The following is a 16,403-nucleotide window of genomic DNA, read 5'->3' as shown; positions in this document are numbered from 1 at the left end:
TATAGTCCCTTATCTGACATGTCATTACCAAAGACTTTTTCCCAGTCTGTGGCCTCCCTTATTACCCTGTTGGAGAAGGTTTTGGATGTGCATAGGGATTTGATTCTTAGAAGGTCACATTCATCTGTTTTATCTTCTCCTGGTTCTAAATTTTTCAGGATACTTGGAAGACTCTTTATGTTGTGGATTAGCTCCCACACCTTCTATCTACTCGAACACAAACCATCTTTCACATGGCTCTCCCTGTTCTGCTACTGAATTCACTAATTAAGTGCAGTGGTCACATAGAACTCTCAGACAACACAATTGTGGGGTCTATTAGAGAAGTAACAAGTCAGACTTTCAGTCAAACACTCAGGTTACAATTGTTCAGTTAGGACAGCTTTTTCTCAGGTTCACTTATGGGCAGGTATCCTTCTAATATTCAGTCTCACTGGATCTTGTCTTGTGACTCTGAGCCAGTTTAACAAAGTTCTGTAAGGCCTACAAATTAGGGAATTCTCCTTTGTTCCTAGAAAAGTCTCATCAAATAGCCCATGATAGCACAAACCCTCATACAATTCCTCACCCCTGAACTAAGCAAAGCCAGGGCCCTAGACAACAGTGTCTAGAAAAGAATTCTCAAAAGTTACATGGATTCAGAGGAGGATAAGCTATTAGCTAACGATCATTTAACAGTTGAACAGCTAATAACTTTGTATGTGTTCTTGAGTAGATGCAATGCACTGTATTGGAATGCATGGTAAGTTTGAGAGCCATGTGGACCTTGCTAAGTGCTCAACTGAAAATCCATGGGAGCAGTTTTATTGTGCACACGCACAGTCATCATGAGTCAGAGGTGACTTGACGGCAAACCTTGGGTTCTACTTCTAACTGTGTGATCTGGACAACTCCTTTAACCTCCTTGACGCTCAATTTTCTGACCTGTCCAATAGGAATAATAACATTACCCTTGAAAGATTGGTTTACGTAAACATTAACAAACAGGAAAGTACGAGGCATACCATTGCCACTAAGCTATGGTCAGCTCCCATTATTCCTTCAGGGGGTGAGAACATTTGATAGTCAGGGCAGAATATCTGATACAAAGATAAACGAGAAATACCTACATATGGCAGGATCAATTCACGAATTCTTCACGCTTGCTCTGCGATTCAAATGAGAAAGCTGTTGGCATGAAGTAATTTTCATTCAAAGTTTCTTTTGATTACACTGCATTTTTAGTGTCTGAGACATAAAAGTTTTCAGAGCTTTAAACTTTATTGGCCACCATAAAAGGTTTAAAAAGAACCCAAAACACATAACAACACACATCTGATAAGAGCCCTCACACACTCCCAGTTTGTAATTTTTTTCATCTTAGGCATCCTAGACCACTTAATTATGCTCATACTAAACTCATACCTAGACCAAGAAGTTGTTGTCTGAATAGATCAAGGGAATAGTGCATGGTTTAAAGTAGGAAAGATGTGTATCAGGTTGTATCCTCTCGACATACCTATTCAATCTGTGTGCTGAGCAAATCATTTGCTTTAGTGAAGAAGAATGTGGAATCAGATCAGAGAAAGACTCATCAATAATGTGTTATGCAGATAGAACAACTTTGCTAACTGAAAGTGAGGAGTGCTCAAAATGCTTGCTGCAGAAGAGCAAAGACTACAGACTTCAATATGGATTTCATCTCAATATCAAGAAAACAAAAATCCTTACCACTGGACCCATAGGCAACATTATGACAGAGAAAAAATTGAAATTGTAAAAGACTTCATCTTGCTTGGGTTCATAATCAACACTCTTGGTACCAGCAGAGGTGAAAAGAGCAGAAAACATATTGTCCTGGACAAGTCCACTGTCAGGGACCTCTTCAAATTAGGGAGGAGCAATGATGCCAGTTTGAAGGCCAAGATGTGTCTGATTCCAGCATCCCTCATAATGTAACTGAGGGCTGGACAGTGAATGACAGAAGAAGAATTGATGCCTTTGATCTGTGGTGTAGGAGAAGAGTACTCAGTAGCCCAAGGACTGCCAAAGGAACAAACCAATACATCTTGGAGAAAGTGCAGCCAGAGTTATCCCTGGAGGCAAAGATGACAAAGCTTTGTCTCACACGCTTTGGGCATGTTACTAGGAGATGATGTTCCTTGAAGGGAGACATCATGCTTAGAAAGGTGGAAGGTCAGTGAAGGAGAGGAAGACCTTCAACAAGATAGATTAGTACAGTGACTGCAGCAATGAGCTCAAGTGTGTCACAGATGATGAAGACAGCACAGGATATGACAGGATTCAGATCAGTTGTTCATAGGATACTTGATGCCAATTAACAGCAAAATCCTCAGTAAAGGAATTCTGATGGTCTGGTGAATGAATAACCTCTTTCTGTGTGATTTACTGTAAATCTTTTGCCTACTTGTTAACTACTTAACTATTTGTGACATCGAAGGAATCTAGGTAATCTATAATTAAAGACAAATATGCAGCCAGGAAATCAAGAGACAGATTGCATTGGAAAAGTATACTGTTAGGGACCTCTCCAGAGTACTGAATAGTAACAACATCAGTCTGAAGACTAAGGTGCACATGATCCAGGCCAACTGCTTGCAGTGCAACAGAGAGCTGGATAATGACTAGTGATAATAGAAAGAGAATTGATGCCTTTGAGCTGTGGTATGGGAGAAGAGTGTTGAATATACTATGTACTGCCAGGAAAACAAACAGGTTCATCCTAGTGAGGGTGAAAACAGGCTTCTCCTTTGAGACAAGGATTCTGAGGCTTTGTCTGACATACTTTGGGTGTGTTGCAAGGAGGGACCGACCAGTCCTTAGAGAGGGGCATCATGCTTGGAAGGGTGGAGGGACAGAGAAAAGAAAAAAGACCATCAATGAGATGGATTAATTCAGTGACTGGGGTAATGAGGGTAGGTTTGTCAAAGATAGTAAAGTTGACAAAGGATAGAGTAGGTTTCAGGGCTATTTTACATAGGGCCACTATGAGTTGCAACGGACTCAACAACATGTAGCAACAACAACATGGCCACAGAAAAAATTGACGCATACAGTACATAATCTGGAAAGGACATGTGATTCTCAAGAAATAGATAGCTTCATAAAAGGATGTAGAAATGACCGTTAAAAGTGGACTAAAGTGAAAAAGTATGTCAGATGAAGCTTCAGAACCCTTGCCTCCAAGGAGCAACCTGGACTCACCCTCTCTAGAACGAACCTCTTTGTTCTCCTTGCAGGCTATGGTATATTCAATACTCTTCTCCAGTACCACAGCTCAAAGGCATCAATTTTCCTTCTATTTTCCTTAGTCATTGTCCAGCTTTCTGACACATAGCAAGTAATTGCAAAGACCACGGCCTGAATCAGGTATACCTTAGCTTCCAGACTGACATCATTGCTCTTCAGTATTTGTGAGAGGTCTCTGACATCAAACTTTCCCAATGCAATTCATCTTTTTACTTCCTGTGCTGGCACCAAGAGTGTTGATTGTGGATCCAAGCAAACGGAAGCTGTTAACAATCTTAATCTATGAAGCTTTGTCTAACATACTTTGGACATGTTGCAAGGAAGTACCAGGAAACTAGGTATGCCACTGAACATCTTACTGTGGACAAGACAGGACCACAACAAATAAGTATCCAGCCTAAATTTAAATAATGCTGAGATTAAGAACACTTAGCAAATATTCAAAGAAACCTAGTCAGAAATTTTGCAGTGATGTGTACCTTTACATTATTTTTTTAAGGTTTAACTGGCCAAATCAAATGAAAAATAAGCAGAGAGGGAAAAATAAACATTTTAAGAAGCGATAAAGTAGATCTTTATGTCTGTCTTCCTAGTCAAGGTTAGCCTGAAAGCTGCACTGAAATCTAACGTAGGTGGCCCTGTTGGTGTTGAAATTATTGTTGATGCAACTTCTAACATCCTATTTGCCATTGTTGGACGGCGAGTAGAAACCTCTTCGTAGCTGACACTCAAGTGCATTTTCAGAGATCGTAAATTGTACAGAAGGTGACTGACCATTTTTATCCCATGGAGACTCTGGAGAACTCAAACCACATGCCTCTGGGTTGACAGTGCAACTTCTAACCATGCAGGCTACCACTGTCATCATAATAACTTATAAGCCATCATGGTCTAATGAGCTGATAGCCAATAGTAGATAATAGTCATCTAGTTCTTAGTTTTCTAGTGTTTCTGGTTTTGCTTAAATTCGAGCTTTTATGAACATTATTAATGTCAGTGTGTCCTATGATTACATATGCAGTGAGGGAGAATAATGAAAACTCCTTGTGAGTAACTCAACATTACAACAGAAGCAGTAAACTCTAAAACCTATTGATAGCCATAGGGTCATTTTGTTGTAAATCATCACTCAGAACTTAGAAAAGATAATAGATCTATGAATAACCTTTGAATGCTTAACTAATTTGTATCCAAAAGAGTTTGTTTGGCAACGTGATTATAACTTGACTATTCTTTCCCTTTGTTCTAAGTTCCATAAGGCCAGAAAGAAATTGTTTTGTCCAACCTAGCATTTCGATGTGCCTCAGAATAGCACTTAGCTAAAAAAAAAAAAAAGAGAGAAATAAAAAAGGAAGAAGAAGAAGACGTCTCTAGTATAATAAATACTTGTTGACTAAATGACCTAATGGAGAATGTGGTCTGGTTATCCATAAATTACTATGACTGTGTGATCTAGAAAGGCATGAGAAACCAAATAACAGTCTGGAAACTTGAAAATTTATTTAGACATTAGTTCATTGTAGGATAAATAGGAGATGAAGTTTGAAACATAAGTTTTCTGGTGACCAAGTGGCAGTAGAGAGACTACAGAGATATCTATATGTTTGTAGCATGACGGAAAAGAGTCAATGGGCAGAAGAGACTAAGGAAGAGATGAGCTGATGAGCTAAAGCGGATGAGAGTTTGTGAGTGATTGGGTTCTCCAGCACTGCTCGTAGCCAAATACAAACATCAGCCATAAGGTAGAGATAATTCAATCACCAGCGATAACTTTAATATTCTTTTAAACCTTTTATGTATAGTTTAGGCCATCATCCACTCTTGTAGACACATTCATTTTCAAAAGAGGCTTGTTCCCTTAAGTCTGCTGTTCTTAAATTTGTCACTCACACCTGGGGCCATGTGGCAGTGACTAGAGGCATTTTTAATTTTCAAACCAATAGTACTATTTTCATCTAAAGAGTTGTTGTTGTTATGTTCCATTGAGTGTGTCTCATAACAACCCTGTGAACAATACATCTGAACACTGTCCTATCTTTATCCTCTATGAAACACTTGAGACAATTGCTGCAGTCATGACGTCAATCCATCTCATTGAAGGTCTTCCTCTCTTTAGCTTACCTTCTACCATTCCAAGCCTGATTCTCCTCTCCAAGTTATATCCTCTCCTAGCAACATGTCCAAAGTATGTAAGATGAAGTTTCCTATCCTTGCCTCTAAGGAACACTCTGGATGCACTTTTTCCAAGAAATACCTGTTTCTTTTTTGCAGTCCTTAGATAACTCTTCACCAACATCACAACTCAAAGGCTTCATAAATTCTTATTCTGTCATCCTTGTTCATTGTCTAGCTCTCAGATGTATAGCAAAGGATGGAAAAGACCATGGCCTGAATCAGGGGCACCTTAGTTTTCAAACTAATATCATTGCTCCTCGATAATGTGGGCTTTCCCAATTCGATACTTCTATCTCCTGATTGCTAATACCAAGGGTGTTGATTATGGACCCAAGTGAGATGAAATAATTGACAATTTCAATCTTTTCTCCAACTCTCATGATGTTGCTTATTGGTCAAGTGGAAACTAGGTATGCCACTGAACATCTTACTGTGGACAAGACAGGACCACAACAAATAAGTATCCAGCCTAAATTTAAATAATGCTGAGATTAAGAACACTTAGCAAATATTCAAAGAAACCTAGTCAGAAATTTTGCAGTGATGTGTACCTTTACATTATTTTTTTAAGTTTTAACTGGCCAAATCAAATGAAAAATAAGCAGAGAGGGAAAAATAAACATTTTAAGAAGCGATAAGACTCAAGACAGAATGCTGGAATGCTTAGTATTTACACATATAAAATACCATTTCATCAATAAAGTTTGAAAGTGTATAAAGATTGCCAAGCTTAGTATGATTTATTCATATCTTATATTTCCATGTCTTTTCCATGTATATTCAAAGAAATGTTAATAGAAACATTTTATACAATGGTGTTTTATTTCAGTATTCATTGTATCCAAATATATGGGTTCTGGTTGAAATAATTGAGAAAATCTGAAGTCTATAGAAAATAAGATGTTGTGACTTATTGAAAAATGTCTTTATTTCTCTGTTTAATAGCACAGAAATGTCTCAGTGATGAAGGCTAGCCCCCCACTCCACATCCCTTCATTGGATGTGTGGTGTTAAAAAGGAGAAAAATGTCTACTGTTCAAAATGAAATTAAAATCTGAATGAACAATCTGAGCAAGGAAAAATGATCCTTTATGATTTCTGTATGCAGAGCAAGTCCTACTATGTCCAACAATTTAAGTAGCTTATTTGATCGAAAATTATAGGAAAAGTTATATATGTAAATGTTGGGCCCCAGAACATGATATAGGGTAAAGGCAAATAAAGAGGAACCAGAATTTGAAAAACAGCTCAGGAAGTGTTTTTGTATTTTATTAGTTTAGTTTGTTTTGGCATTTGCTTATTTTTTCATCTTGTTCCAGAAAAGGTCTAAAGAAGTTCTGAAAGCTGTCTTATAATCTGCAAGCTTTTGTCTTATGTTTGTGACTATTTCATAGAGAGGGTGCAAAATGTTAAAATAGTAAAGATCATTTTTTAAAAAAAGACAGAGAATTGCCTCATATCTTTTACTATCCTGCAAATTAACATAAAAATTATTTACTTACGAATACTGTATAAAACCATTATTTTAGAATGAATATGAACATACAAGGGGAGAGAATAGAAACACGGGTGAAGAGGGGGAATTAATCACAAGGTCACACAATTTGATTGGTGGGTGAGGAAATGGGAAAGGTCTGATGTGAAAAACAATGTGTTCAAACTTTGTAAATAAACCAGTATAATAAAATAAAAGTCTTTAATATACAAATGACAGTAGAAAAAATAATAAAAGCTAATATTAAAGTTTATTTGCTATTCATGTTTATCAAAGATATTATAATTGATGGAAAATTGTTTAGGTAGAATGAGATATGGCTTGAGTAGAAGATTTATCTCATTATTTTTCTTTTTTGCTTTCTGAACTCCAAATGTCCTTCTACAAACACCAATTCCTTTTGGGACCATTTTCTTCTTTAAGTTACAGTCCTGGCAGGATGATAAACCTGGTAGCTTTCTTCTTAACAAGAAATTACAAGAATTCCTGGGATTGTTCTATCAAATCTTCCTATACAAGCACAACTCATTGCAGTGGAGTCAGAACCCACTCCTAGTTGACCCTCTGCTGGGTTTTCAGAGGCTGTACTTTGCACAGGAGGAGATTTCCCATCTTTCTTCCGATGGAGCCGCTGGTGGATTTCACACGGCTTCGTCTTTGGGTTCGCAGCACAGCACCTGGAGGACTATGCCTTGTGAAAAATTTATGGATTCAGCTGGTGCCTTATTTGTGTTTGCAGGGATTTGAATCTTAGGAAACAATACTAAAATCTAGAAGGCATTTGGGATATATTCATCCTGGTGGTAGTACCATCTCAACATCAAGAAAACAACTGAACCAACAGGCAATATCATAACAGAGAAAAGGTTGCGACTGTCAATGACTTCATCTCACTTGAATCTGCATTCAGCATACCTGGTACTAGGAGATCAGGAGATGGGAAAGTCTGCAGTCAAGGTCCACTCCAGATTACTTCAGAGCAATGATGTTAGTTGAAAGAGTAAGGTGTTTCTAAGTGAGACTATGGTCTTTTCAATCATGTGTTATGCTGCTGAGAGCTGGATAATGAATAAAGATGACAGAAGAAAAAATGTATGCCTTTAAACTGCAGTGTTGGAGGAGAGAGTGCACCTTGGAGGGAAGGATCGTGAAACTTTGTCTGGCATATGTTGGGCATATTGTTAGGAGAAGACGTGATGTGTAGAAAGGTAGAGGGATGGTGAAGGAGAGGAAGACCCAGCTGGTCTGATACAATGACTACAGCAATGGGCTTGTGAGGTTGCCACAGGATGGAATAGGGTTTAGATATGTTTTTCATAGAGTTGTTATGAGTCATACTGAGTTAGAAGGCACCTAACAGCAACAATACCCTAGGAATTCTCTGGTTCCTGGGTCTTTGCTTCTTCCTGCCTTGCTTCTTGCATCCTGCCCAAGTGTGTAGTTACTGTGCCTGGTTGACAATCTCCTGCCCCCAGCCCTCCCAGTTAGTGGTTTAAAAGAAATCTACAGTCTGGCCAGGGTTTAACTAGATGGCTCAGCAGGGATAGTTTGTTTTTTACCTCTACTCTTTTTTGGAATGGGATGACTTAAGAGTTTAGGATAGAAGGTTTGCTCACTTTGGTACTTGGTCAAGGAAGACAGAAATAGATGGGGCTTTTCACAGTCAGCAGTCTCACATGGTCTAAGAAGTCTGTCCAACATGGTGAAGTCAGGGTGGCTGGCTTTCATATTATGGCAAATCAAGCATCCACATCCTTAACCCAAGAAGGAGCCGTATGAAGCTTGATTATCTTTCAACCTATCCTCCAAAGTCATGCAAAGGCACTTCTAGCTCATTTTTTTTTTGGTTGAAATACTGGATAAGTTATTTTTAGTTACTCTGTACTGCTGGAATATAAAGATTACATGTGGATGCCTTCAAGAATATACATTCGTTTTTCACACTACAGGAAGCTAAAAGATGGAATTTAGAGCAGATATCTAGAGACCAGTCCTTCCTTGGGGATTTTTACTTATTAGTAGCCTACTGGGTGGGCTGTTACACCACTAACCCAAAGTGGTGACATATTTCAGCTTCTAGTATCTGGTGGCTTTCATAGTTGGAATTTGTGCTACTAACCCAAAGGTAGCATTTCTCTGGTGGTTTGAATCCACCCAATTCTCCTCAGGAGAAAGTTGGGTAATCACCTGGGAAAATCTGCTCGAGGGTCAGCTATAAGTCTGTTCCAACTTGATAGCAATGATTTTGAGTTTTTTGAGAGTTTTTGTGATGGGCTTTTAAGTCATTACCAACTCACAGCTGACCTTCCAGCTGGTTTTCAGAGACTACTTTAACTTCCCCTGGGAAACTATTGTAACATAAATGGAGGAAAAGAGGCCTTAAAGCACAAGAAGTCAATCCCGGAGCAGAAGTTGAAGACTCCTAAATTCAAGAGATACTGCCCACAGCAGAAGAAACGGGCAGCAGCTTGAGACATTTGGAATCACAGAAGCCTGGAAAGATTGACATATAGGCCATCACATCAAGGGCTGGATATGGGAGATAGATGTTGAATGGAGTAGGTGGGAGTAGAACTGAATGCTGGTGGAGTAGGGCAAGGGGTGGCTAAAAGCACACCTACCAAGGGCAGGAACAACATGGAATCTATTGGTTATTTCTACTACTGGGAAATATCTTTAATCTGCTTTTTTGTGTAAAATGCTTGTCTGTCAGATAATTTTCTAAATCCGAGCATTCAAATTAAGACCAACTAGGAAGGACTGGCCATCCACTTCTAAAATAGCAGGCCTTTGAAAACTCTATTCATAATAGAGCACATTTAGACTATCTGATGTGGCAACTGAGGCTAAGCCCTCAAGTATGGAAACAAATAGAAGGAGGAACAGCTGTAAGCATTCACTAGTGATTGGAACATGGAATGTAAGAACCATGAATGTAGGAAAATTGGAAATTATTAATAAGGAAACAGAACACATAAATATTGAAATACTAGGTCTTGGCAAGATGTGATGCACTGGCATAAGGCATTTTGAGTCAGATGATCATGTGATCTACTATGTTGGAGATGAAAAGGTGAGGAAAGATGGGGTTGCTTTCATAGTTCAAAAAGTCATTTATAGATCCATCTTGAAATATAATGTTGTGACAGGATAATGCCCATATATATACAAGGAAGTCCAGTGAATACCACCATCATTCAAATATATGCACCAATAACCAGAGCCAAAGAGGAGGAAATAGAAGATTTTAACCAACTTTTACAGTCATAGGTTGATCAAACATACAATCAAGATGCATTAATAATAATGGGTGACTGGTATGCAAAATTTGGGAACAGAGAAAAAGGATCAATAGTTGGAAAACATGGATTTGGTGATGGAAATGAAGTTGGAGATAGAAAGAATTTTACACAATGACTTATTCATAGCAAATACATTTTATAAGAAACATAAACACAGGCTATACATATGGATTTCACCTGATGGTATGCGTAGGAATCAGATTGATTACATCTGTTGAAAGAATTGCTGGAGAAGCTCAATATCAGCTGTGAAAACTAGGCCAGGTGCTGATTGTAGAACAGACCACCAACTATTCATACGCAAGTTCAAGCTGAAGCTGAGGAAATTAAATCAAGTCTACAGGAACCAAAATTTAACCTTGAGTCTACCCTGCCTGAATTTCAAAACCATCTCAGCAACAGGTTTGAGACCTTGGACATTAATGAACGAAGACCAGATGAAATTTGGGAGGATATCAAGAATATCATCCAGGAAGAGTGCAAACGGTCATTATGAAGACAGAGGAGGAAGAAAAGACCATGAGGGATGTCAGAAGAGACCCTGAATATTGCACTAGAGCACCAAGAAGCCAAAGCAAAGGGAAGAAATCAAGATATTAAGGAGCTGAACAGGAGACTTCAAAGGGCAGTGAGGGATGACAAAGTATTACAATGAAACGTGCAAGGAGCTAGAGTCAGAAAATCAAAGGGGTTGAACTCAGCATTTCTTAAGCTTAAGGAAATGAAGAACAAATTTAAGCTTTGAGTTCAATACTTAATGATGTTTTGGGCAGAATATTAAATAATCCAGGAAGCATTAAAAGAAGATGGAAAGAGTATACAGAGTCATTGCACCAAAAAGAATTGGTGGACACAGAATAATTTCTTGAAATAATGTATGAACAAGAGCCTGTGGTGATGAAGGAAGAAGTACAAGCTGCTCTGAAAAATTGGCAAAAAACAAGGCTCCGGGTATTGATGGCATATCAGTTGATGTATTTCAACAAACAGATGCTGTCCTAGATGTGCTCACCAAGTTGTGCCAAGAACCCTGAAGGACAACCACCTGGCCAACTGCCTGGAAGAGGTCAATATATGTTCCCATTCCAAAGAAAAGGAATCCTACAGAGTGCGGAAATTATTGAACAGTATCATTGATATCACATGCAAGATTCTGCTGAAGATCATACAAAAACAACTGGAACAGCACATCAAAAGAGAACTACCAGAAGTTCAGGCTGGATTTAGAAGAGGCTGTGGCACTAGGGATATGGATCTTGGCTGAATGCAGAGAGTACCAGAGGAATGTCTATCCGTTTTTCATTGACTATGCAAAGGTATTTGGCAGTATGGATCATAACAAACTGTGGTTAACGATGAAAAGATTGGAATCCCAGAATACTTGATTGTACTTATGTGAAGCCCATACTTGGAGCAGGAGGCAGTCATCAGAACAAAGCAAGAAAACACTGCATGGTTCAAAATTGGGAAAGGTGTATGCTAAGGATGTATTCTATCTCCATATCTTTTCAATCTACATGCAGAACAATTTATCTGGGAGGCTGGGCTCTTATGAAGAGAAATGTGGCTTCAGGATTGGAGGTGACCCATCAACAATTTGTATTATGCAGATAACACAACCCTGCTTGCAGAAACTGAGGAGGACCTGAAGCGCTTGCTGCAGAGGGTCAAGGACTGCAGCCTTACATAATAGGCACTGAAACTCAACATCAAGATAACAAAGATTCTCACCACCGGGCTGATTGGCAGTGTCATAATAGGTGGTGAAGAAATTGAGATTGTTAACATCTTCAGTTTGCTTGGCTCTACAATCAAAACTCTTGGTACCAATAGCCAAGAAATTAAAAGATGTATTATGTTGGGAATGTCTGCTGTCAGAGACCTCTCCAAAGTACTGGAGAGCAATGATGTCAGTCTGGAGACTAAGGTGCACCTGATACAGGCCATAGTCTTTGCAATTAGTAGGTATGCATCAGAAAGATGGACCATGACTAGGGATTATAGGAGGAGAATTGATGCCTTTGAGCTGTGGTGTTAGAGAAAAGTATGAAATATACCATTGACTGCTAGGAGACCAAACAAGTTCGTCCTGGAGAAGGTGAAGCCAGGCAAGGATTCTGAAGCATCATCTGACATACTCTAGACATGTTGCAAGGCAGGTCAGTCCTTGGAGAAGGATGTCATACTTGGGAGGGTGGAGGGACAGCGCAGGAGAGGAAGACTTTTGATGGGGTGGATTGATTCAGTGACTAGGGTAATGGGGGTGAGTATATTAGAGGCAGTGAGATTGGCACAGGCTAGAGCAGGGTTTAGGGCTGTTGCACATAAGATTGCTATGATTTGCAGGTGAATCAACAGCACATAACAGCAACAACATAAATCCCACATGAGAAGATTGTCCATCTTTCTCCCACAGATCAGCTGGTAGATTCAAATCATCTGTCTTTGGAGCTTCTTATCTACTAGGTCAACAGTTGTTGTTAGATGTTGTCAAGTAGAATTTATAGCAAACCTGTGGACAACAGATTTCAACTTTGTTATATCCTGTGTCATTTTTATGATTTCTGACATATTTGAGCCTATTGCTGCAGTCACTATGATAATACATCTCATTGGGAGTATTCCTTTCTTTCACCAACCCTTCACCTGTCTAAGCATGATGTCCTTTTCTCTCAACAAGGAATAAGTTCTCCTAGCACCATGTCCAAAATATGTAACACAAAGTTTTGTCATCTTTATACTCAAGGATCCCTCTGGCTGCCCTTTCTCCAAGACATATCAGTTCATTCTTTTGGTAGTACATGGGATATTCAGTACACTTCTCCAAACCCACAGCTCAAAAATATCAATTCTTTTATCATAGTCATACATTGTCCAGATTTCAGATATGTGAACAAGTGACTTAAAAGATAGTGGCTTGAATCAGACACAACTTAATTTTCAAATTGACATCATTGCTCCTCATTAATTTAGAGAGATCCCTGCCTGGAGCCTTTCCCAATGTAGTGATCTCTTCATCTCCTTATTCCTGGCACTAAGGACATTCACTGTGCATCCAAGTAAGATAAACTCATTGACAATTTCAATCTTTTCGCCATCTATCATGATGTTGCTTATTGGTCTAATGGTGAGAATTTTTGTTTTCTTGACGTTGTGATGATGGCCATAGGTTTTTATCTTTTGTAGCAATCACTTCAAGTCCTCCTTGCTTTAGCAAGGAAGAAAGTGTCATTTGCATAACAGAAGTTGTTGATGAGTCTTACTGTGTTCCTGATGTTACATTCTTCTTCATAGAGTCTAGCTTCTTAATTAATTTACTCAGCATATAGATTGAATAATTACAGATAAAGTATACAACTCTGACAGACACTTTTCTTGATTTTAAACCTTGTAGTGCTCCCTTGCTCTGTTAGCAAATAGCCTTTCAGTTTAGGTGTAGGTTTTGCATGAACACAATTAAGTGTTCTGGGATTCTCATTCTTGTCAGTGTTAACCATAACTTGGTATAATCCTCACAATCAAATACCTTTTCACAGTCAATATAGCACAAATAGATATTCTTCTAGTATTTTCTGCTTTCATCCAGGATCCATTTGACATCAGCAATAATGTCCTTGGTGCCATGGCCTCTTCCAAATCCAGCTTGAACTTCTGGGATTTCTTTGTCTATGTTCTGTTCTTGCTAGTTGTGGATGATCTGCAGCAGAATTTTGCTTGCATGTGTTATTAATTATATGATTCATTAACTTCCACCTTCTATTGGATCACCTTTCTTGGGAATGGGGACAAATAAAGATCTCTTTCAATCAGTCAGCCAGGCAACTATTCTCCAAATTTCCTGACCAATAACTGCTAGTAATCCTTACAGATACATCTGTCTCTATCATTTATCTTCCTCTTCTTGCTCTACGTGTTTCCATGTGTTCTTTTTAAAACTCAGACAGAATTAGATTTGGAATCTGCCCTTCTCAATTCAACCTGTAACAAAAGTCTGAAGGAGAAGGAAGATAGACCTTCACCTCTCAATAGAGTACCGTTAATATTGAATTGCAAAACTATGTGAGATAGAATATATGTTAGTATGATCAATGTTGGAAAATCCAGTTTACCACACCGATCCTTCTGATTGATGTAATCCTATTATTTTTCAATATACTCCCTGTTGTTGAAGTTAGCAGGGGTCAGTTTCTAGTCTTTATAGCCTAAGGATCCCAATCTAATAGAGTAGGGATCCATTTGATTAATCCCTTGGCAACTAAATGCCACTTTAATGTTGGATAATTAATTAATATTGCCATCCGGAGGTTGGTACTTATTCATTCATTAATTACTAGACACACCTGTGTGACTTGGAAGAAGGCTTTGCCTTGATAGGGAATGAATCTAAGTGTTTTGTCAAGCTTCCCTCCATTGCTACGCAACAGACACGATTATAATAAAATAGCTGAGGCAAGGAAAGGTTATTCGGTTTATCACAGATGGCAATGGGGAGTGCAAATGCTTTCAGATACAGATTCAGAAGTCTTCATCCACTGTGCCAGGCTGGAACTATTAAATCACATAGAAATACTAGGAAAAGATAAGCTACATGAACCAGTGATTGCTGGAGCTAAACACTCTAGTGAGTTCAAAAAGCCCTTAGGGGCTGTGGTTTATTTGAAAGACCAAAAAAGGGGGGTGAGGGAAAGACAAAGTGTGGAGAGAATACTGAGCTAGAGACCTAGCTGCACATGAGCTCACAATTTTATCTTAACATGACTTATTTGAAGAATTTACATCTCTGGGCTGCATCCATTTATGCATATATGTGTTCACACACACACAAAAAAAACCAAACAAACAACAACAACAACAAAAAAAAACACACCAAAACAAACCACAAAAAAACAATCCCACTTCTGTCAAGTGGATTCCACCTCATAAAAGCCCAGAGAACAAAATAGAACAGTCTCCTCCAGTCTTCGGGCTGTAAATCTGTGGGGAGATGACTGCCACATTTTTTAGTTCCTCAGAACAGCTGGTGGGTTAGATTCTCCAACCTATTGGTCAGCAAGTGAGCACCGAACCACTGAGTCACGAGGATGGTTTTATATATGTGTTTAGAGCATTTTGATTTTCAGCTAAAAAGCTGTGGTGCGAGGGTACACAATTTAAAGTTGTAAAATGTATGGCAATAAATACTATCAATCCATTAACAAAATATTCTCCTAAAATGAAAAGAGCACATCTGTTATTAAACACACAGATTTAAAAAAAAATAGCAAATTATATAATTTATGGATGGTGCATGACATTGCTTTAAAAAATTTGAAAATGTTAACAATAAATAACAAAGTGGAAGAAGAAGTTCATTATGTTGCTAGGAATAATATTCCAAGTCCCTTTCTGTAATTTATTAGTTCATTTCTGAGATCCCAGAAGATTCCAGAAGGTTCTGGAAGACTTTTTTTTAAATGTAATTGTGTAATTGACCACCTACACTACCAAATACGTATTAATTGAGTTCTGAGAGAGAAAGGAGAAGAGGATAATATATACCCGCTATTCCAGCCACTGATATTTTTAAAGATCCACTTTTCATTTTTGGTGCTCAATGACTGGATTTTCATCTTTGCTCTCTCCCTCTCCAACTCCATTTCCACCTCTTCTGCACGTTTGGTTCTCTTCCAGAGGCTGCTTTTTTCAGTGACAGACATCTCCACGGGCTGTTCTTTGTGGCCACCGGCTGTGTTGTGAGAACTGTTTTGGTCTTGCTTTTCTTCATGCTTGTCAAAGGCCATGGCGAGTCAAAGTCTGAAAACACAGCCTGCATCAACACGGACCCCAGAGACCCTCAACAGCATTTCAATAAAACTTTGAACGATGTTCATTTTACACGCAGAATTGCAGTTGTGGGTGACAGACTTCCTCTGAACAAAATTATATTGAATAGCATCTTGGATGAATGAAAACAGCAAATAGAATGACTCCAAAAGCCTTGGTCTTTTAATTTTTCCTTATGAATACAGCCATTATCAAAATCCCAGAATATTCTACAAGGTTCATCTAGAAGCTTCAGTGTCTGAAAACCTTGAATTTGAAAGCTCCTTCTGATTCAAGCATTTTAAACTCTCTTTTAAAGAATAATAGAGAGAGGTATAAAAACATTTTGGAGGACCATAGTCTCAAAGAAATAGTTATTA

The sequence above is a fragment of the Elephantulus edwardii genome, unplaced genomic scaffold (genome assembly GCF_000299155.1).
Source record: "Elephantulus edwardii isolate Elephantulus edwardi_28Jun2011 unplaced genomic scaffold, EleEdw1.0 scaffold00029, whole genome shotgun sequence".
Taxonomy (NCBI): Eukaryota; Metazoa; Chordata; class Mammalia; order Macroscelidea; family Macroscelididae; genus Elephantulus; species Elephantulus edwardii.
Note: the sequence above shows the minus strand (reverse complement) of the source record.